At 42.2% G+C, this 23,431-nt stretch overlaps 1 protein-coding gene across 2 annotated transcripts in view; it reads left to right on the forward strand.

Moving 5' to 3' along the window:
- The window catches only part of LOC147751543 (guanylyl cyclase inhibitory protein-like), a 245,096-nt gene that overhangs the window by 99,219 nt on the left and 122,446 nt on the right, over nucleotides 1-23,431 (forward strand). The window lies entirely within an intron of this gene.

Raw genomic sequence — 23,431 nt, forward strand, 5'->3', positions numbered from 1 at the left:
CATAAAAATGGCTGTCAGAAATAAACTATGTTACCACTCATACAAAAGTATGTAATCAATCAATAGTACAGAGTGATCACTAATGGCAGAATATATGACAATGGCTGGATGAGATTGTAAAGACATTGGATACAGTGAGGGTGGGGGTCAATATGTGAGTATCCACATGTTTAGATGAATGAATATGTAAATAGTACCTTGAAATAATAGTTGGATTTGTAAAAAGGGAGTGAGGATGTGAACTAATGAGAGTGAAGATCGATGGGTTTATGAGTGAGATTGTGAGGAAATGTGAGTATGACTACAATGAATGAATGGCATTTTTGAGGATGGCCAGATAACTGGTGATTAAATGAGAGTGTGAGGATGATAGGTGGCTATAGAGAGAAAGATATTTGGATCGATAAATTTGTAAGATGGACAACAGACTAGGTGAACAAATGAAATTGTGAGGATTAAAAGATGCGTGAATTTATATGCAAGAGTCGAAATGTATTAATTTTTTTAATTGAAGCATACAGATGGATGAGTGAAGGAGTGAATATGAGCGAGGGGTGGATGAATGAGTGGTGAAGGTAGATGAGTGGATGAATGAATGGGAATGTTGCGAGGATATTTTCTGTAATTGTGTCATCATCTACTCAAATAAAAATAAAAAAGAGACTTGCAAGAATTAACGAATGAAAGTGTGAAGGTGGATGGATGAATGAATGAAAGGATAGTTGAGATTACGGCAGGAAGAGTGAATGAGATTGTGTAGATAAATGGATGGGTTAGTAAATTCTTAGGAGTATAAAGCTGAATCAGTTATGTGTAACACATGAATACATGAAGGAAAATGTGTGAGGATTGGTGGAAGAAGGCTTGAAATAATGTTGTGAATGTCCATGGCTGATTAATCAATTGGTGAGGAGAAATGGATGGAAGGGAAAGCATTTGTGCATTCAGTGATGGAAGAATTAATGAATGTGTGAAAATGTAAGAATGAATGAGAATATGTAGGTCATTAGATGGCGGGATGCACACATGGGAATATGAAGTTAAACGAATGAGTGATTAGTATGCTTACAGATTGCTAAATGAGAGTATGAAATAGATGAGTAAATGAATAAGAGTGAAAAAAGATCGATGAATATTTGAGAATTAAAATTATTGAATGGTTGAATGAATGCAAATTTGCCATGATAGTAAAGATGGAACAAGGGTGGATGAAGTGTTGAGATATATTGATTGGTGAATGCGACTAAAGGTGGATGAAGGAATGAGTGTGAAGATGGATGGATGCAAGATCACCTAGTCAATCTGGCAGTCAAATAACTTTATTCGGTTCAATAATACCATAAAAGTTTGACATACATACAAAGAATATTTACATTTTCATAAGAAAACTATACAATGATTAGACTTAAAAGACAAAAATGTATACTCAAAATTTATAAATTTTAAAACAATATGTACTTTGCCTAGCTTAATTAACTTGGCCCCCTCCAAACCACAAACACTAAGATGCTGAGTTTTAATGCATCCTATCATTTTCCAACACATCAATACAAAATGAGTAAAATATATAAAATCACACAAATAAGTAAGCAGAGTTAAAATGACCGCAGTTATGTATAGCACTATTAACAAACATACGATGTGTGTATTGACCCCTTCCACGCGGGGCTAATTACCCCGCGGTGCGGGGTGTGAGGGGCTGTGCGCAGCGCCGGGGTGCTCGTGACGATCCCAGCTCATCATGCTGCACAGTGGAGCTGGGCTCATGACGAGCTGGGCTCGTCACGACTCCGCCCACTCCTTTAGAACACCCGCCTAGGCGGGGAATTAGCCCCGTGTGGGCCGTCCGTGGCAGTTATGACAAGCTCAGCTCGTCATGAGCACGAGCTGAGCTCGTCATAAGTATTGCAAGGGCTTAAAGTGTGAGAACGGGTGGATGGATGAATTAATTATCATCTAAGAACGGTTGGGAGAAGGAGTGAAGGAGCACATTAGAATCGATGTCTGGTCGTACTCAATTCAGCATGGTAGGCAGCTTTTATAATCAGTTTCGTGTTAGAATGAAAGCTTGCAGGATTATCATAATAATGCCCCAAACCAATCTTATTAAAATGATCTTTAACAAAACTGAGCCAGGGGATAGCCAGGGGATTATTAAGGTTCCAACAATCCCCAATAATCTCCCTTGAAAATAATAGGTCCTCTGACGTCCACATTTTTGCGCTGAGGAACAGTGAGGCGATATTATTTCTATCTTCTCCAAAATCCAACCCTACCTCGGAATGGCTAAAGTGTGTATGATGTGCTGGGCTCGTCACGATTCCACCCACTCATTTAGAACACCCACCCAGGCAGGGAATTAGCCCTGTGTGGGCCGCCCGCGGCAGTTATGACGAGCAGCTCCACTATGCCTCTTGAGGAGCTCAACTCGTCATAAGCATGCAAGGGGTTAAAGAGTAAGAAAGGGTGGATGAATTAATTATCGTCTAAGGACGGTTGGGAGAAGGAGTGAAGGAGCACATTAGAATCAATGTATGTTTGTATTTAAATGTGTTTTTATTATGCAAACCTAACTTGGTAGCAGTGGAGTGCTGAGCATGGCTAGATACGATGGTGTGATTCAAGGTCATTACAGAGATTGTGTGAGGGGTTGGTGTTTTTATTATGTATTAAGCAGTTTTATATAGCACAAATAAGACCCACCGATGTCAAAGCAGTTCTGATGTCACTAGGGATGATGTTCTAAATCCTGGGAGCATAAATAGAAAAGACAATACTTAGGTCAGTTTCTTTCTTGTACATTTCCGCCTCCACTCTAGCAATGTTTTAGTGCCTCGTACAGGCATGACACCTGAGGGGGATCAAATCTTGGCCAGGTAAGGTAGGGTGTCAAACCAAGATGACCTTTTAGTTGATACAGCTTGCCTTCAGGACCATGCAGACCTGGCAGGACTGCCTATTTAATTTGTGCAGCATTGTGATGACATGGTTTAATGTCTTTAAACCTTGTTGAAGATATGCTACAGCATGTAGTATGTTCTGGAGTGGTGTCAGAGTAGTGTCATGTAGGACTTTATCTCCATCTAGTGTTTGACTTGGATGGATTAATGCATGAGGGTGAGGGTCAATGAACGAGAGGGTGAGGATGCAACAAAAGGAAAATAAATCAATGGAACATGGCAAAAAATTCATCACTGTCCACTTCCCTTACCTAGATCAGAATCCAAATGTATCACTCCATTAGTGTTTTGTTTTACTAACCCAGACACCACGTAGTATCACTGAAAGCCTCCTGGTACCAACATTAAAGGATGCATATGAGTGCAGTGAAGCATTATAAAAGCTGGATGAAAGAAGATCCCCCTTTTTGCATGGTGACCCTCATGTTTTTGGACTGATGCTGCTGGCCTTTCAACTCTGAATGTGCACAGAAGCCTGCTAAACAGACCTCATTGTCATTGCTCTGACCCTCAGGTAACTGTCGGATTCGTTCACCCACCACTGGCGTAAGTTAACACAGTTATAAGTGCTTGAAATATGGTATATGGGGTTGTACCCAGGGCCTGTAAGATAAAGTCTCTCTTGTGGACCACAGCACTTAATTGTGCCACCACAAGTGTGACAAAACAAAGTGTGAGTCCCAGTCGTCATTACAGAGTTTAAACTGTTAACTTGGCTTTACCATTTAGAGTAATGCCAAAGCCCAAACCAACTTTTTAAATATTTTTAAGTCACTCCTAAGGCAAACTCACTGAGCCCTTCATTACATTGGACAAGTAGTTCTTAACCTTATATGCCATAGCAATAAAAATCACACATTGTTGTTTTTACTGTTGAGAATCTAGTAGCCCCATTGGTTAGGTGAGTGTAGAGTTACACTCTGACAACTTCTGAATGGGACTACTTAATATGATACTTCAATGTTTCAAACGAATCGTTGTGTTAAACCTGACTTGATAGACAGGTGAAATTTGATGTAACTTTTGTACAAGTGACAACTTTAGTAAGTAGCCACTTTGTTGCCCAAAGTATGCCAGTGGCCGCTTGGAGTTGCTGGCCATGAGACAGCATTCTGCCTTCCTTGTGGGAGGTGTGAACTACTCTCATGAAGGAATACAAAGAGCATGCTGTTGGAAGAGGTGTGACCTCTCCCTGGCAGGAAGGCCCAACAAGGTACGAGCTCAAATAGGGAGCTTCATAGGGGAAGTCACCCTTGAAGGGCAAATGCTGTACACACATAAGAGGGGCTGCTCTTTTGCACTTGCAGACAGATTATCATCGAGAGTAGGTAGGGGGAAACAGTTGTCAAACCATTTTTCCATCTGCGTGTAGCACCCAGGTACCCACACCTCTGGTGTGGGCTAAAGAGCTCCACACTCCAAGTGAAGGTTTCAGCCAGCTTGGGAGTGTGCAGGATGGTACATTCTGGGCTGGCTAGATGCCACACTTCACAGGATGTCAACACTATGCAGGAGGGTATCTGGCAGCCAATTGGCCAGTAGCACCTCAAACTGGGCATATAAATGGCACCCAGACCTCAAATCATGTCTGTACTGAAGAACGGCCTGAAGAAGGGCTGCCATGCTGTTCCCTGGACTCAGCAAAGAGTGGATGCATCAAGACTGGACTGCATCTGCTGCTCCTTCGGGTAGCAAAGAGAGGCCTGTACCTGTGGTGCCCTGCTTGAGGAAAAGTCATGCCGAGCCTCAACTATAACGAGTGACTCTAAGTGTCAGTTCGCTGACTTCCTGTTGCAGCTTCAGGGCGACAAAACCTGAAGAAGCCTGTTTGGCAAGTTGGTAGCCAAGAATGCCTGACCACTGCTACATGGGAAACTGAGTCCTGCCCCTCAGAATGTGTACCCATGTATGCTAGACCCTGGAGTGCAGTTTGGGTGTCCAAGGTAGATGTTATCACCGGTTAAAGGAATCTCCTTGTCTTGCTGTAACCGGGGACGAGTAGACCATAGGCAACTATTTCTTGGCTGAACATTATTTGGACTTCAAGGGACATTGACCCTTGTGGCCAAAGTTGCCCCACAGTGTTTGTGGACTGAGGAGTAGCTACAGGAAGGTCCCTATCTCCAGTTCAGCATCCTTAGTTTTCTTTATCCCTTGCACCAGGGCCACTCCATTAAAGTCTATGGAAGTTCACCCATAGGGCCTGCACTTTGAGATACCTGTTTATCTAGGCCTCTTTGGCCCCTGTGACTAGCTCCCTGCCAGAGTTGGTCACCAAAGTGGGTTGGAGTAGTAGTTTACAAATTTAAATATGATTTCCAAAGTTTGACCACAACCTATACATGATGTGCTGTGTTGAAATAAAAACAGTGATTTATTGTTCCCTTAAAAATTCATATCTCGAGAACCCTCAGGTAGATTTTGTCCTTGAAGTGTCTAGTTGAAGACAAAAATACAAGCTATTTTTATAAATTGGTGTTGGGTTTTTATTGTGTCCGGCCTCAAGACCTGGCTCTTCGACTGATCCTGAGCTGCCGCCCCCTCCATCTCTCCAGCACCTTAAGACCCTCACAAGTGATTAACGCAAGTCATAAACCCTTGATTGATTGATTGATTTCTTATTTGACTTTTTGGTTCATATAAATGTTTTACACTTGTTCCTTTCAAAAAGCCCACCTGCTCAGACACAGTTACCCTGGGTTAAGCTAAGGGTTTTCATACGGATCTGACAGGACCCAGTACAGGTAGTGAGTTTTTACACAATGAGGTATGACAATTACACCATATCATATACCACTTTCATTACAGTGGAGTTAGCCATTTAGCCATTCTAGTAAGAGGGTAATTGAGGCAACCTTGCTGTATAGTTAGAGGATATAAAGACCTCAAGAGTACATATAAAAAGCAAACAATGATTACAGAAAATATAAGTATATCAGTATTAATAAGCAATCCAGGCCTGTGCCTGTTTTGAAATTTGTACATATGGGCAAATACGTAATATTAAGGAGAGGTACTGAAAAATGATGATGTAAATTTAATATATGCACAATAAAAACATGATGACAAGAGGTTAAGTGAAAAGTGTTGTGTTTCTTTTTCGCACATTGCCTGCACATGTAGTTAAATACTCAGGTAAGACATGTATAAAAAAAAGATCAAGACCAAACACAACTTGTAACTGGCCTGAGTTAAGGTCACAGTTCATGAGGTTGAAGTCAATGGTATTTCAACCCAATATAACTATAGTGTTGTCATCAGGACTAAGAAACAAGGCCCAATAGAGAGCCTAGGGACAGGCCAGTGGCCACAGCTCAGCTATGGTGCTAGAAGGATCTACTGCAGAAGCTCAGAGTTTTGGAGATACTGTGACCATGGAAGATAGCTGAATGCATCCTACTAGACAAAAGGATATAGTAACAGATGTCCTGGGTTTAGAAGTTGTATGCACTAGAGGGAGGAAGTTCACATTGTGGTGATTTGAAAACTGGAGGGTGTTATCTTGGGAGACAGGCTAAGAAAGAAACTGTACAAGATTGGGTGGAGCTAATCATCATAATTTCTAGCTCAGTGTACTCCTTAGACTCGGTTGCATAACAGCAGGTTTTAAGAGCTGCATACCGCAGGCCCAAGTGACTAGGAAGGCCTCACAAAAACAATCTCAAACACCCATTAGAATCCAAAACTCTCTACCTTACTTTTAACCATTTCTAAACTCATCAGCGCATTCCTTGTCATCGATGTGGGTAATGTGCCAATCTCTATCAAAATAGAGCATAACTCTGTAGGTAGGTGAATTAATCAAAATAAAAAAAACTAAGAAACCACATTGGAGGAAATGAAATCTTGGAAAACCAATTTTAAGGTAAAACAATTTTAAGGAAATTCAAATAAATAAAAAATTAAAGGAAACATTCTACAGGAAAGATAATTTAAACTATATATCCAAAATCACACCTTTGGTTGAAGATGAGGGGTAGTGAGAGTTTTTTGGGGTTCAGGGATGGGTAATGTTTATGAGCGATGAGGGGTTTTCAGGATTCAAGGATGGGTGGAGTTTAGGGATTGTGAAAGTTTTTAGAGTTTATGGAAGGGTGGCATGTAAGGGTGTTGAGGATTTTTAGGTTTTAACGCTGGTTGGAGTTTAGGGCATATGAATATTTTTAATTGTCAGTGATGGATAGAGTTTTGGTATGATGATGGACTTTAAGTGTTCAGGAATGGGCGAGGTTTAGGGTAGTGTGGAGGTTTAGGAGCTCAGGACTAGGTGGAGTATATAAGTAGAAATGTTTTTTAAGGTTCAGAGATTGGGGGAGTTTAGTGGAAGTGAAGGGGTTAAGGGGTCATTAATGGGTCTTTAGGAGTGAGCGGCGTTAGGGGTGGTAGAGGGTTTTAAGGGATCAGGGATGGGTGGGATTTAGGCATAGAAAGGGGCTTCTATGGTACAGGAATGGTAAACCTTAAGGGTAGCAAGAGGTTTTGGGGTTAGTAGAGTTTAGGTGTAGAAAAGGTTTTAAGTATTCAGGGATGGGTGAAGTTTAGGAGTCAGAAATGGGTGGAGTTTAAGTGTGGTGAGTGGTTTTTAGGGTTTAGGGATGAGTGGAGTTTAGGGTTAGAAAGGTATTTAGGATTCAAGGGATCGTGGAGTTTAGGGGTCAGAGATGCACATGAGCCTTTTTTAGGTTACAGAGATGGATGGTATTTTGGGGTGGTGACGATTTAGCGATTTAAAAGCATCCAAAGTAATTGACAATGTAAACAATATAAATCCAAAATAGTATCCCCTGACGTGAAGGATTGAATTAGATATCTTGACAAAAATGCTTCTGAAAGTAAGGCCTGCAGACATTTCATTTGCAACTGAAAAATAATACGTATGCAGGAGCCAATAAAAAAAATGCATTCTATAAATTGTAAATGCTATTCATCCTGAAACATTCCATCAAACCGTTTAGATAAGATAGTTTATCAGTAATGGTATTCCATTAAACCATTTTTCTGTGAAATCACTTACAACTCCTGTGGCAAGCTGCTTGAAGCAAGTCATTTGTTGGATGCTGCTTGAAGTCAGCCCCTTGTTGATTGCAACAAAACTGATTTGGTTAAAACCCTTGAAAAGTTGTCATCATATTTTCAGACCAAGTTAACATATCATTCTGCCATGCCACCTGGCCAGATTCAATGAGCTCACCGTCAATGCCAGCTTCTAAGGTACACCGTTCTTGAACCCAGTTAGATTAGAATCTTGTCTTCTTCCATCTATCCAACAAAGTCACAAATAAAGTATTTTACCACCTGCAGGTATTACGAGGCATCCTCCCCTTGTACCTCTCCCCCAAAAATCCCTAGATCTATTCCTCTGTATATAGAGCCTAGCTGGTACCCGAATTGTGAATGCATATCAATAACAACCACAAAACAGCTCTCTAGTATCCTTTTCCTCAGATAATTGTACAGTTTTCTTCTTTGTTCTACATGCATTATGCTAGGTGTGACAGCAAACATCTTCTTCTGCCATACTTATAATGAAAAAAAAGAATTGCTACTCTCAGCAAGATTACCCGAACATGGACCCTCACTGTTCTGTCCCTCTATCTCTCAATGAACACATTTACAAAGCACATAAACATTAGATTGGCAATCACATTCCCATATTCCTGTAAGAGAGACTAGCTGCCAGAGTGAGGTCAGTTTTCTCATTCACTGAATAAACTTCCCCATGTCACATATTCCCCTCTTTGGGTGAGAAAAATAAGAGGTGACTCTGCATTGTTAGCAGACAAGAAGATATTTTTGCCACTTCCGTTACATTTGGCTCCCTTTGGTAAAGCTGCAAGATCACTTGCACCTATGAGTCTCCCTGCAAGGGACCTCCACAATAAATATATGTAAGAAATTGGAGCATTAGAAGTGCAGGTGGTAACCCACTTCAAACAATATTTGCAATCCTTGTCAGGATGAACCACAAAAGTCACTAAATAAACCTGTGCTTAACCCTTTGGTAGTTTGGCACTAAAGCAGTCTAGCTTAACTAAGTGCCAATGCACAAAGCATTTATGCAGCACGCAAACAGTAATTAAGTGAAAATACAATATCTTCCAAGACTATTTAGAAACATAGTAACATTTAATAAATAAAATGACACTGAAATGACACAAATCCAATCAGTAAAACTGGAGTTATGAGTTTTAAAAGTTGTAGGTAAAAAGAGTGCCAACTGCAGTTGTGCCCGACCAGGTCAAAGTCATAAGTTTACAATGACCACGATGGGGCAAGGGCCAGATGCAGGACCAAGTTCATCCCTCTGAAAGTTTTACCATCTGTCTTTGATATGAGTAGCCTCTGTGGGGCTCTGCGTAGCTCCGGATCTGGTGAGTTTTTCAGTTTGTAGATGAGCGGCTCTATGGGGCTTTGCATCGTTCAATGCCGGATCCGGTGAAGCCTTTGGTGAGGAGATGCATAGGTCAGCTCTGTGAGGCTGTGCATCGCTCTGCATCTCACCATGTTAGATCTGGTGAGACTTCCAATCAGGAGCTGCATAGCTCTGCTGGGCTTTGCATCGCTCAGCATCAGATCTGGTGAAGCCTTCAGTTAGGAACTTCATGGATATGTGTTGCATCCAGTGAAACCTTCAGTTAGGCAGAAAGAAGTACTCTCCCACTCTACCTATGGGTCCAAGACATTAGGAACAGCAGTTGGTAGTCAGGACCTACTTCGCATAGGCGGGCAGAGGGGATCAGGTCATGTCCAGTTGGGTCTGGTCAGCTGGGAAGCAGGAAAGGCCTCTTGATCTTGTTGTATGACTGCAGTTCACACACTTCTGGTTTTATGGGCTTATGGCAAGCGGGTCCTGTCTTCTTAAGGCTTGAGACAGCAGGGCAGTACTTCTTCTGAGTCTTCAGAGGTCCACGACTCTTTTGATTTCAGTTTCTTGGGTACCAGTTCTATGCCCAATGCCAGCCTCTTGGTGGGAGGGCACCCCTTTGTCTAATGATAAAACCGGCTCTGGTCAGTTCTTCCCTTTGATCTGGGTTTGCCTCTAGCCTGACTAGGGAAACAAAGGGTATGGAGGGTCAAGTGTGAGCGCATCTGCCTGTCACAGGGTAGGCTTCTTCTTAAGTCAGTAAGGGCTGTGTGCAGCCCCAAGGCTACCCTTTTCAAAGGGCAATCAGGCAGCGGAAGGCTCCTCTCCAGTCATACTGTCAGGAAGATCATCACCTCTCAACAGCCAGGCAACTTGTCCACTGTCTGAATGGGACACACATCACACCACAGGAAAGTCATTAACAGTCAGGAGGACCCTGGCAGAAAGACACATTTGGCTGAGGCAGAAAATTGCCAGCTTTCCAAAAGTACAATGTTCAACAGAGTAATTTAAAATCAAACTTGGCAATTAAGTTGGATTTTACAATTCTATCCCAATTCGTCCTTCAATCATTTTTCTAGCTAGTCCAAAATTGAAGTTGTTTTATGAGGAGCTATAATTTAACCAAGTATGTTTCTTTGGGAGAGCCAGCCTTGTCACAGTAAAAAATTACTTTGGAGGCTTTTCATTTTACAATTCTATCCCAATTCGTCCTTCAATCATTTTTCGAGCTAGTCCAAAATTTAAGTTGTTTTATAAGGAGCTATAATTTAACCAAGTATTTTTCTTTGGGAGATGCAAACACAACAGGTGATGGACCAAATGTGGACCAATGACCTGTTGTGTTTGCATATTCCGCCCTAAGTGCGCTGGGGATGCCCAGACGTGGGTCCCAGGCACTCCACACCACTGGAGTCAAGCTAGCCGGGCTGATGAGAGGTGTTACCTCGAAACCGGTCCGGTCCTCGGATGCTTGATTCCGTTCTGGGAAGGACATGGCTTTTGTAGTTCGGACTGGACTGTTCCCATGGGGCACAGGGTCAGAGCTGATTTGCATATCGCCATTGTCTAACCCAGGGTGGTGTGGAGTGCAAAATAACGATGGATTTGGGCCCAGATCCTTGGACTGGGTTGAGTGTGTGACATTGATCCACATTCGGTCCATCACCTGTTGTGTCTGCTTTTTCTTTGGGAGAGCCAGCCTTGTCACAGTGAAAAATGACTTTGGAGACTTTTCACTTCCAGGACATGTAAAACGTGTTAAGTACCATGCTCCCTACCTCTTGGGTATTTAGGGCCTACCATAGAGATGACTTAGAGGTATTACAAAGGAAGGATTATACCTGGCAAAAGATTTATTTTGTCATGTTGAGGTGACATTTTAAAACTATAAAAAAAAAATGTTTTAAATAGCTGCCTCAGACATGTTTCTCAGTGCTACTTTAGGAGGTAGCACAATGAGTTTGTCAGCCCACTAGTAGTATTCAATTTACAGGGCCTGGGTACATGTAGTACCATATTCTAGGGTCTTATGAGTAAACTAAATTCACCAATTAGGTGAATTTGACTGAAGAGCACAAGCACTTTAGCACTGGGTAGCAAGGATAAAGTGCACAGAGTCCTAATGCCAAAGTAAATGGGTTCAGCTACAGAAGGCCCAAATCTGTGGCGATCCTGCAGAAAAGGAAAAATTCCAACAACATTAGATTAACCTTTTGCACACTCACGAACCTTGCCTGTCCCCGCACAATTCATTTATAAATGAAAATACCATGAGCCAGAGAGAAGCTCATTTACTCGGGGCTCCCCATAATGTCAGTGACCTTCACTATGTTTAAAGAACACCAGTTAACATTTAGTATCTGTGCATTTTACCAATGGAGCCCTGGAGACCATACATTGGTACTAAAAACAGATATAACAAATGGCTTGTCACTCAGTGCTTGTTAGTAGGCTCTTTCTCACATACGTTTTTAATCACAGATTCTTTTGCCATGCAGCATCCTGCACTGTGACGACGGAGAGTATATTGCCAAGCTTGCCCTCCATGCCCTAAGGGTATTCAGTGTTGTTTGTCCTACAGTGGCCACACATTTGTATTATAAAATGGGTCGTAAGAGGCTCTTCTTTACCCTGTACATTCTGCCATTACAGAATTGTGCATAGAACCAAAGGGACTTCTTACGTATGAGCTGAATTTCTGCTTCCCGTCAATCAGGTGGTTGATTTTACGTATGCTGTCTGATAGAGCAACTTTTGCAAACAGTTATGGAAGGACTTAAGGACCACCCGCTCCCACTCCATGTAGTGACAGTGGTACATTCCGTGGGCCAAAATGAGGTTTTTTTCTTATAAATATATATGCAGTACAAAGGATCAAGAATCTGGATAATCCATTACGTTAATCCCCCTCCCCACATACCAGCGACAACTACAGTACATTTTACAAGCAGTGGGAATTCAAAAAGAAAACCATTTTACACTACATTTGTATTCTTCCTCACAAGTGTTTATCCATCTAAGCAATCATTAGCTTTTGTTGACATTAAATAAGAAGCGGAAAAAGAATGGGGATAATCAAAAACTTAACATAAGAAATACATTAGGCGTGCCCTAGAAATTCATTTGGCTAAGCCACCTGGTTTAAAGGCTCCCACATTCTAAGACTTTTTTTAGTCTGCATACCTTTTTGTAGCATAGATGGTGCTCTCCAGTTTACAAGTTTCTATCAGTCCAGTCAGCCATTGTGAAAACATTGGGGGATTTGGATCTTTCCAGTGGGAAGCTATACAGATCCTAAGAATGGTCATGGCTACAAATATTAAAGCTCCCCCATTCCTTCTATTCAAAGTTTCTTGTAAGCCCAACGTAATAGTTGCTGGAGTTAGTTGAATGTCCCGCAATATAACTCTGTCCAAGAACTGTTGTACTTTATCCACTAGAGGTTCTAACTTCAAGCAGATGGCGAACATATGTACCGAGTCTGCACTGAACTCAGAACATCTAGGACATAATGTTCCCCTACCGGTCCCCATTTAGCAATTCTGCTGGGAGTTATATATAAGAAGAATTCTGTCTTATAGAATTGATCCTGTAGTTTGGCAGACCACAGATTGCTCTGAGAAGAGCTCAGTGTGAGACAAAAGTTGTTACGGGGGACATTCAGTTTCGGCTGCCATTTTTCATCTACCTTTCCCAGGTTATTGGGCATTTGACAATTTAATATTGAGTGAATATACCCACTCCATGGTGGAACTAAACCCTGCAATTTGTCAATGAGATCAAGCTTTGCAAAACCTGCCAACCCTCCTGACTTGCGGGTCTAAAAGTCTTTTAATGGCATGGTATAAGAAAGTCTGATTATCATTCAGGTTGTAGTGAGTTCTGAGGTCAATAAAAGGCCGAACTCCTTCAGAAGTCACTAAGTCCCCCAGCTTTAAAATACCTGTTTTATACAATTTCTGAAGCTACGTCTTCCCGAAGATGATTGGTAAGTTAATATTTTTATTAATAGGTGTATAGTAGTTTAGTCTGCCCAGTCCAAAGAGTCTACGTATTTTGACAAAAACCCTGTACGCGTTCATCAGAGTCTTAAATCTGAACCGCTTGTAGTAGCCGAAATCTAGCTGCCTTCAAAGACAGCCTCGTGCTGCCTCCCCAAGTAGTGATATATAGGGATATGGAAGTCCAGAGGGACTCGTATCAGAATGCTCAGCAATAATTCATTGCAATATTGTAATACCACGGCTCAGTAGTACAATCTTAAGTTGGGGAGCGCTCATCCTCCTCTATCCCTTGGTAGAGAGAGCAATTTAAAAGCCCTCCTCGGCTGAGAGTAAGCCCATATGAATTGGGAAAAAAATTGTTCAAACTTTTGTAGCATACTTTTGTTGAATTCTAAAGGAATTGCCCTAAAAAATAAAGTAGTTTGGGAAAGAAAATCATCTTTAAAACATTACACCGACCCACTTTGGTCAAATACAGATTATTTATTCTATTAAGTGTTCTCTTGGTATCAACCGCTTGTGGAGTCAGATTTTCCCTTACTATTGAATCTATATCAGCAACTATATTGATTTATGGACAACTCTGCTATCTACCCAGTGTATTCCTTCATTTGAAAGAATCTTCCCAAACTCTTGAGCCTCTTGTTCCAAGGCCCTGATGGCCAATTCGGGTTCAGGGGTCACCACTGCTAGATCATCGGCATAGGTCATGATCTTAGTATCTAAACCAAACCTACTCATCGCCTGAACTTCTGGATTGTCTTCGATTTTTTTAATAAGGGGACCAATATATATGGCAAGGAGCAGTGGGGAACAAGGGCACCCCTGTCTCATCCACGTGAGTTCTCTATTTGCTCCGTCATTTTCCCATTGATTGAGATTCTGGCTGTAGGATTTTGATACAGGGCTTGAAGAGCTTGAATAATCCTAGGTCCAAAACCCACCCGCCTCATGATGCCCCATAAAAATTTCCAGGAGACCTGATCAAAAGCTTTTTCAGCATCAAGTAAGATTAATAAGATCGGGTCTCCCATCACCTTGGTGGTGTCAAATAGAGTGATAGTCCAACGGATGTGTTCTGTGGTGCCCCTTTTGGGGATGAACCCATGCTGCAAGAAATTCAAAGCTGGTAGATAGTCTAGGTGTGATAATCTTAGAAACTATTTTCGAGTCCGTGTTTATAAGAGGTATTAGCCCATAAGAAAACATCTGTAGTGGTGACTATTCATTTTTGGGAAATATTACATTTTTTGCTGTAGACCAGGAGGGGTTGGAGAAGCCCCATTAAAAATGGATATTACCACTTCCGTGAGAAAATCTTTTATTTGGAGGGAACATTTTTCCAAAGAACTCATCTGGAATGCAATCCATACCAGCGCCTTTGCCATCCGGCAGGCTTGCAAGTGCTATAGAGATTTCTTCCCAAGTCAGGGATTTTCCAATTGGTTGTGACTCTCGGTACTGAGTTGGGACAGTGATATTGTCTTAAAAAATTTGGAAATTTCTCTTTCTCTAAGCTCAGAGGGTCAAGTATTCTCCTCTGTGTAAAGATTATTATAAATTTCTCAGAAAGCCCCCTGTATCTTATCCAGGTCATTGGTAATCAATCTCTCCTGTAATAGTTTGAATTGAGGATATTACATTGACGGTAGCCTGTTCTCTAGTTGAGATGGCTAATTGATGACCAATAAGTTCGCTACACTCATGCATTTTCTCCAGGGCCGAGGACCACTTTGCGGCCATTCTCTCCACGAATATAGCCCCAATCTCGGCTTTAGCAGCAACTACCTCAATCTGTGCAGCTTCAATTTCTGCCCTTAGCTGGACTGTCTGTGTTAGTTTCTCTGCTGCTTTTTTCCATTTCATCTTGCAGAACAGAAACCTGCATTTTCTCTTTTTTGTTTCTCCTGGTGGAGAATTGCAGCATCTCACCAGAAATGCCTGCCTTTAAGGTGTCCCCCACAACCATGGTTGGGGCTGACCCAATATTTATATTAAAAAACTCTTGAATCCACCCCTGCATGTGTGCTCGATATCCATTGTCATATAGGAGCGCCTTATCAAAACTCCAATTCAAGCCTTCTCCTCTATAGCCCAGCCCCCGATATTTATAATGGATGGATTATGATCTGTCATAAATCATGGTGCAAGGTCAATAGAGCAATCGCGCACCAAAGAGGAAGAAACCATAAAGTAGTCAAGTCTTACCCGAGAGAGATGGGGAGCCGAAAAGAAAGTAAATCCCCCTTGTTTGGGTTTTAATTCAGCTCATACACCATGTAAACCATGAGTATACAATAAGTTTGTATACCTCTATAGTTCCACTGGTCACTTATTTTCGATAGCCTGGGCATGTTGATGTTTAGATCGACGGAGAGAATCAGTGGAAGAGGCTAAATTGCTCCCATAAATGGAGCATATAGTGAAGACAAGATTAGGGGGTAAAGAGCATCCTGCAATCACCCCTATCCTAAGGGAATCAGATTTTACTCTATTAATTTTTATAGGAAGTTTTTTCTGTCCCATAATCCCAACTCCTTTAACCTGTGCACCCTGAGAGGTTTCCCCGATGACTTTGTACCCCAGTGAATTCAGCAGGTCTTTCTGTGCTCCTTCAATGTGCGTCTCCTGGAGACAAATGATGTCAGCCCCCAGTGAGCGTAACCCCTGTGCTACTTTTTGCCTCTTTGTGGCATCATTTAGGCCGCAGATGTTTACGGATAGAATTCTGAGATTATTCATCGTACTCATTTTATAATCTGGGTAGATTGACCTTGCCTAAAAACATTTGAAGTATTAAAATGATAACTTTGAAGACATTTAGAAAACCTCTAAATAGCCCAACATAGATTTCGGCAGCAGACCAAAACATAGAAAAGATCATACTTTTGCAATGGACAAAGAAGTGAATATTCCTTTTTCCCCGTTCACATTTTTTTTAGTCTTGATTTCTCCCATTTTTCCCACTTTTTTTGTACTCTTTTTTTGTTTGTTTTCTGGCTCCCACCTCTTCCAGTCTCAATGTTCTCCTTGCTCCCTGCCTCCTTTGTGTCAACTCTACTAAGTCTCCCAAGCCCCATTCCAGATTGCACAGCACCCATAGAGTAAAAAAAACACCACATTTCCTCCCATTGCACTCCTTTTGTCCCCCCCTCCCTCCCTTGCCCGTCCCAAAATTAGAGCAATCAGGAAACCCCTGAATGATGGTGAGCATGTGTAAATTCTAACCACCAGGCCACGCAGATCCTTACTGTCAGTCACATGTTTCTAAAGAGCTAGCCAGCCTACATACAATGTGCAGAATGCCTTACAACCATGACCTTGTAACATAAACATGAGTTTATAAGTGAATGTGAAGAAAGAAGAAAAAGAGATATAAGAAATATAGAAATTCATGGAACTACAGCCACTAGGCGGCTTAGCACATTGGCCTAGATAATAGACCCAGCCTTTTTTCCCGGTGGGATATATGATTAAACAACTACTGCCTAAACCACGAATTCCTTAACCAAGAATTCGAAACAACGAGCAATTGCAAACCACTACATTTTTTACGAGTTCCTATACCACGAAAAAAAACCCTTGTGACTGGCCAATAGGTGTCACTATTGTAATAACAATACCTCTATGTTAAGCAAAATGACCAACCAAGAAGAACTTATTAGAAGTCAGCTGATGATAATCTTTCGGGAAGAACAAGCAAGTCTCCAGGGAAGATTGAGCAAATAGAGAAGAATGTTGTCTGCCTGTAATTAAGTTGAAACGTTTCCTGCATCAATAACAAAGTATTCTGCATCAATCACATCATTTAATAAATTTTGAAAATCCTGTACTATCCACTCATTACGCACGTTTGTACTTTTTTTGAAAACTAATGGCAAACCTCAAGTTTGATCTGACCTGGTTACTCTTCATAATTGTTCTATGTTATAAAAAGTCCAAAATGTAATCAGCTCCTTGTGTCTCAACTCAAACACTTTAGCATACTAGCACTCCAAATGCATGGTAACCGCCTACCTGTGAGGCTGTTCCCATTGTCTACTCTAAAACCGACTGGAACAATCTACTATACCGACTGACAGAAACTCCTCTTTCCATCTGATTAAGGGCATTATATGAACGGCGTCTCCCTCATGTAAAAACCGAAAATGGACTTGCAAACCACAAAATTGTCTCAATACATATTACGGCCATCTTAAGATAGAGTAATTACAAATCATGCACAGCTTATTTATTCCCTGATGCCTGTGACCACACATAGCCACTACATGACCCCGAAGCCCAATGTTCATGGGATGATTCATGAGAAATGACTTGGCATGATGTAGGGGCGAAGATCGTGTCAGGTCAGAAGGAGCAGAGGGGAGCGACTCGTGGTTTATTAAAGTCGTGGTTTAGGAAAGTCGTGGTTAAGGAAAGTCGTGGTTCAGGATTCGTTCTTCAGGTAAGTCGTTATAAAAACATAGTTGTTAAGGATGTTTCCCTTCCCTTTGATATCCTACAGATGTTCTCCAGCTTTAATTTCAGACAAGAAGACCTGAATGGATCCATTAAATATAGCTTTCAGCCTAGCTGGTTCCTTAGGTACACTTGGGCATCTTGCTGTTGAAAAGGTGATATCAATTGTCAGAGCCTCCACCTCCGCTCCACGGTTGCATGGCTGAAATAAGGCTTAGTGAAAAACTTTACTCCATCAACTCCTATCTGGGAATTCGGTCTAGCCTGATCATAAACTATCTGCCTGAGGAGGAAATTCCAGAACAAGACTAAAAAGACAATGGGTTTCTCTCCGCCCGAGCTACTACCATCTCTCCACTGCTTTAAATCGAAGGGGAAGCGATGTGCCCTTTGAACCTCATGATCCCAGTTCCAGTTGGCCAGCTCAGGAAAAGCGTTTTGAAGAAGTCTGACAATGTACCGTCTTGGGTTTTCTCCTTCCACTCCTTCGGGGATCCCCAGAAGGCGAAGATTGTTTCTTCGTTGTCTATTTTCTTCTGTCTCCATTTTTGCCATTAAGTCAGTTAGGCTTGCCGCATGGGAGGCACCTTGGTCTTTTATGGTGGCAACTTCGGTCTCTAAATTCTCGGTGCGTCCTTCAACCTTTTTAAACCGGTCACCGATATATGTACAGATCTTGCTCAACTTCCTTATACCCCCCTTAAAGCTTTTTGGTGGCCCCTTTAGCCATATGATTGTCAGATCGGACTTCCTCCTAAAATTGCTTTAATGTACTCAATATAGAGGTTAAAGAGAGTTCTGCTGAATGTTCTGTTGGGATTTTGGGGCTCTCCCCGTGTGGGATTTGGGAGGATTTCTTCCCCGAGGGGGAAAGAGGTTAGAGAGTCTGAGTAGTCCCATTTGAGCTGAATTCGCCTTTTACTACGTGATTTCTTCTTCTGCTGGAAGGGTCCAGTGGTAACCGAAGGATCAGATTCATTGTCATTTGAGACACTACCTTCACTCCAACTGATTATTTTGTTCTCCGTGCCAGACATGGAGCCATCGGATACAGAATAGAAATATTCACCAGCGTGGTCCGGAGTCTGAGGGGCCAGGGACCCAAGGTTATCTTCTATGCCTAGATTAGATTCCTTACCTCTGCCAGCCTGGGAATCTGGGCCTGTTTCTGCCATGACAGCAGCAGCCGCTGAGGCATAGGCAAGAGGTTGTGGGACCGGGGCTGAAGACATTGTAATTGCCAGACTGAGATCACCCAAAGTGTTACTTTTTCTCAGTGCAGTACAAAGTTGTCTATGCCATTATTATCTTTCATTTGCCTGGCCTGGTCCTTGGGTGGGTCCCTTAGTGTTGTGACCACCCCTGTCTGTGCCGCTGTGGAAGTATCCATCTGGGAAGCATCCACCTTCCCTGGGGCCCCTTCCACTTGGCTCAGCGTTGGTGGATTATCAAGCTCAATCACTGGTAGCGAGGTAATTTCCAGCATTTTTGAGGGTGTCTTAATCATGGGGAAATGTTTGCTGATGGAGGGCAATAAACCCACTCCTCACCCAGCACCCTCCTTCAATGTGCCTCCTCCCCCAGGCATCCCCATCGTCTTCTTTACGGCCCCAGGTTCCCTTTTACCTTTAGGGAGGGGATCCGTCTTTTCCACATCTCCTTGTGTCAGGGCCATTTTAGCTTTGAAGTTCTTCTGCCCCCGGGTGGACATGCTCCACTCGCACTGATGTCTTTGCTTTTGCTTCCACTGCGCCAACCCTGCTGATTTTGCTAGTTCCGCTAACTCCGCCGCAACCACGTCAACCAGAGCTGAGACCATCCGCCGTGATGAGCGCAATCTCGGTGAAGCGGCAAATCAACCGGACCGTGACTCGTACTTTGGACATCCTTCTGCATGGCACCCACTTCAAAACTCCACTTACCTTGTTTTCGGACATCAAAGAGCCAGGTGAGTCAGCCGTCTACTTATGTTTCCTGCATGCAGCGTGGCGATTGGAACTCACACTAGCGCCATCTTGCTCCAAAATGAGGTTTCTTATGAAAATGGATGCAGTTTGGTGGTCCTCCCTCCTTGACAGGACGTACGGGTTCCATTAAAGTGTCATGAAGGGCAGCATCAAACACTGGCTCATTGGCATGCAAACCAAGAAAGCCATGACACACGTACGCATCTATGCTACGCATATGTATAAACGGTTCCAAATATTGATAGTAAAAATACCGATGCAAAAAAATATTGGTTTGAAAATTTCGATAACAAAAATATCGACTTCCTATAAATAAACAGGTAAGTACAATAATATCGACACAAAATATTGATGTAAAAAATATAGAAGTAAATAATATCGGCTTTAAAAAATTACATAACTTAAGTAAAATTCATTAAATAATATTAATAATATTAACAAAATACATTTAATTTAATATATATTTTAACTCATAATAACTAATAAACCTAATTTAATAATTATAAACACAAAAAAGTGTACAAATACATATATTTACTTAAATACATTTTGGTAACTATTATCTTTATTTAATTTATAAACGTATTAAATTATATAAAAATTAAATATACACATATATAAATAACTTACAATTAAATAAAATATTCTATATTTAATTAACACATTGAACTATTAAAAAAAACCATACATTTAATAACAAAATAAACACAATAGTAGTGAAAATGTTGGATAGTGAGGGGGTAAAAATTACTATTCCCACTCCAGTGAGTGCAAACGTAGGGAAAACGCTGGATAGCGGAGGGGTAAAAATTACTTTTCCCACTCCAGTGAGTGCAACAGTGGGGAAAGCGCTGGATAGCGTAGGGGTACAAATTACTATTCCCACTCCAGTGAGTGCAACAGTAGGGAAAGTGCTGGATCCCGTGACAATATAAAACAAAAACATCAACATTTTTATTAAATTTTATTTCTAATAATGAAATAATTAATTAGCACTATAATATCCACAACACACACCTAATATTAATTACACAATCAATATTAATAATTACTAAATAATTAATGAAAATGAATTTATAAATATTTAATAATTTAGCAATAAAAATTATTTACTTACCGCTTTCATGCCATTTACACATATAAACACCACAACACACATCTAAAAATAATTACACAATTACAATAAAAAATTTCTAATTAATTAATGGAAATTCATTTAAAAATATGTAATAATTAATCAATATGTATGTCCCTCGATATTTATAAGTTGAAATTCCTGCTCTGCACCATATAGACACCAGGCTAATTTTAAGAATTTGTGTCTCATTAGAGCATAAAGCATATCACGACCTTAATGTACCATCTGGCAGCAATGGCCTTGTTGAGCACTGCAATAGAGTCATAAAAGATAACATACAGTTGTCTGTGGTGAGTGGTTTGGATCGGAAAACAGAGCTAAGGAATTTAGGGGAAGTTTGGGATAGCGGTTTTTCCGCATCCTCTGGGCTGGCAGAAGCCACCGCCGGCCCGGAGGATACGGAAAAACCGCAGCGGACCCACCAAAGACCCACCGCCACATTAGGATGGCTGGTGGGTCCTGGTTTCCGTCCGCAGCTTTTCCGCCGCGGTTGGCTTACAAACGCGACAGAAAAGCCCTAATATGGTGGCGGTGTCTCTCAGCCATATTAGGATGCCCAAAAAGAAATGCTTTTCCACAGCGGGTTTTCCGCCGTGGAAAAGCATACGGAGCTTCACTGCGGGGGCCCGTTGCGGGCCCCCTGGGTGAAGGGGGGGTGGGCGGTGCACATGGGGGGTACCTATGGTACCCCCCTGGATTTGTATGCAGTAATCGGCATGCACCGCGCGGTGCCTGCCACTTTCTGCATACAAATGCAATGTATGCATTTTTAACATTGCGGTGGGTGCAGCTTGAAGCCGCACCCGCCGCAATGTTAAAAATAGAGGATGTGACCCCCAGGGTGGCGGTCACATCCTAATTGGACAGGAGGGAACTCCGCAGGCCATGCGGAGCTTTCCTCCTCCTCGATGGTCGCAGACGGACTCTAGTCCGTCCGCGATCATAATGAGCCCCTTAATGTGGGCTTTATGGACCACTCCCAGTGCCACCACCAATGCTTCACCATTTGCATTATTGAAAGGCAGGGTGGGTACCACAAAGGTGGTCAGAAATGGATGGGTAATTTAAAAGTGTCTGAGTGAAACCTGAGCAGGTCAAGCTCAGTAGTGGGAAAGGTCACTGAAAGTATGTGAGTGAGCCGAAAACTAAGGGGAGACGCCAAGCAAATTTAATAGTGGAAGACTGGGTGAGGGTGAGGGGGAAACTGCCGGCTATATTCTCTAAGGGAAAATTCCAATTTTTTGTGCTCGCACAGATCAAAACTGTCTACGACTTAGTGATTCAACTTGACAATGGTAAATGGTGAAATAAACAAAAACTGTCCAAGCAGCTTGAGAAGGGGTTGCAAGAATGCCCATGGCTTAGAACTCATTGCCGTCATCTGAGAAGGAGAAGAGGTCGTTGAGCTCCGAAGGTGAAAGAATAAATGAAATGAAATGAAAAATTGCATTTGTATAGCGCATAACCGCCCTGGGGCCTCGCAGCTGCGTGTCACACAGATTGTCTCTAAGATTCCTTTCATGACAAAGGGCATGATTACCAGTTTGGCAGACTTGGCGCAGGCCTCCATGCCAGCGCCCCATTCCAAGACTGCCGAACCCGTAGTCTGGCCAGCCACCATATTCCGATTTGAATACAGGTCGGGCGGTCCAGCTGCGGCAGTCCCACGGCAGTGCCTTTTAAAGGCTTGTATGTGATCCTTAGAAAGGCAGCACCATGGGACCACCACAGCTCGTTCCATTATGGCATGGACTATGAAGTCCATGCTGTACTGGAATGGGGTGCATACCGACAGGGGAGGATGCATGCATCCCCTGCCCGAGGGCGCAGGGGGCCATTTAGGGCTGTCTTAGATTCTTCACTGCCACACTTCTCATGGCGGGTTCACCCCCATGAACACTGTAGCAGTGAGGAACCTCGATATATGCTTAGCGGTGCTGCATCGGCACTGTCACCATATTGCAGGCCTTACACCACTGAAAGGCTGCCAGGGATGGCTGGTCCCTGGCGGTAGCAGCAGTCAATGGCGGCCGGATGGCCCAACTCGTACTTCAGAGGTCGGACTTTCAGTGCAGCCGCCCAACCAATGTGGGTTTAGCAGTCTATTGGGCCACGTAACTCGGAATCAGGCCCAAAGTGTTAACCGTGTGTTCTCAAATTTTCTGTATGGAAAGCATTTATTTCTTATATTTGCTACAGCTTGTGTTCTTATGTCCTTTCATGACATAGTGTTAACCATGTGTCCTCATATTTGCTGAATGCAATGTATGTATTTCTTTATTTGCTATAGCTTTTGTTCTCTTGTTTGATTATTTAAGTTTGCTTCTAATGTCCCTGTGACTTACATGTTTATCAAGGTACTGTTTGAATTTCTTGTAGAGGAGGTGCCAGCTCAGACACATTTGTCAAGGGTGGAGCTTGGGATGTGGGAGTAAGTGTCAGCTGATGACTGCTGCCTGTCCTGTCGAACGCATGTAACTTCTCACTAAATAACTACCTTTAATTCCTCCACGATCCTGTCTACGAGGACTTTTTTA

This window comes from Lissotriton vulgaris, chromosome 1_1, assembly GCF_964263255.1.
Source record: "Lissotriton vulgaris chromosome 1_1, aLisVul1.2, whole genome shotgun sequence".
Taxonomy (NCBI): Eukaryota; Metazoa; Chordata; class Amphibia; order Caudata; family Salamandridae; genus Lissotriton; species Lissotriton vulgaris.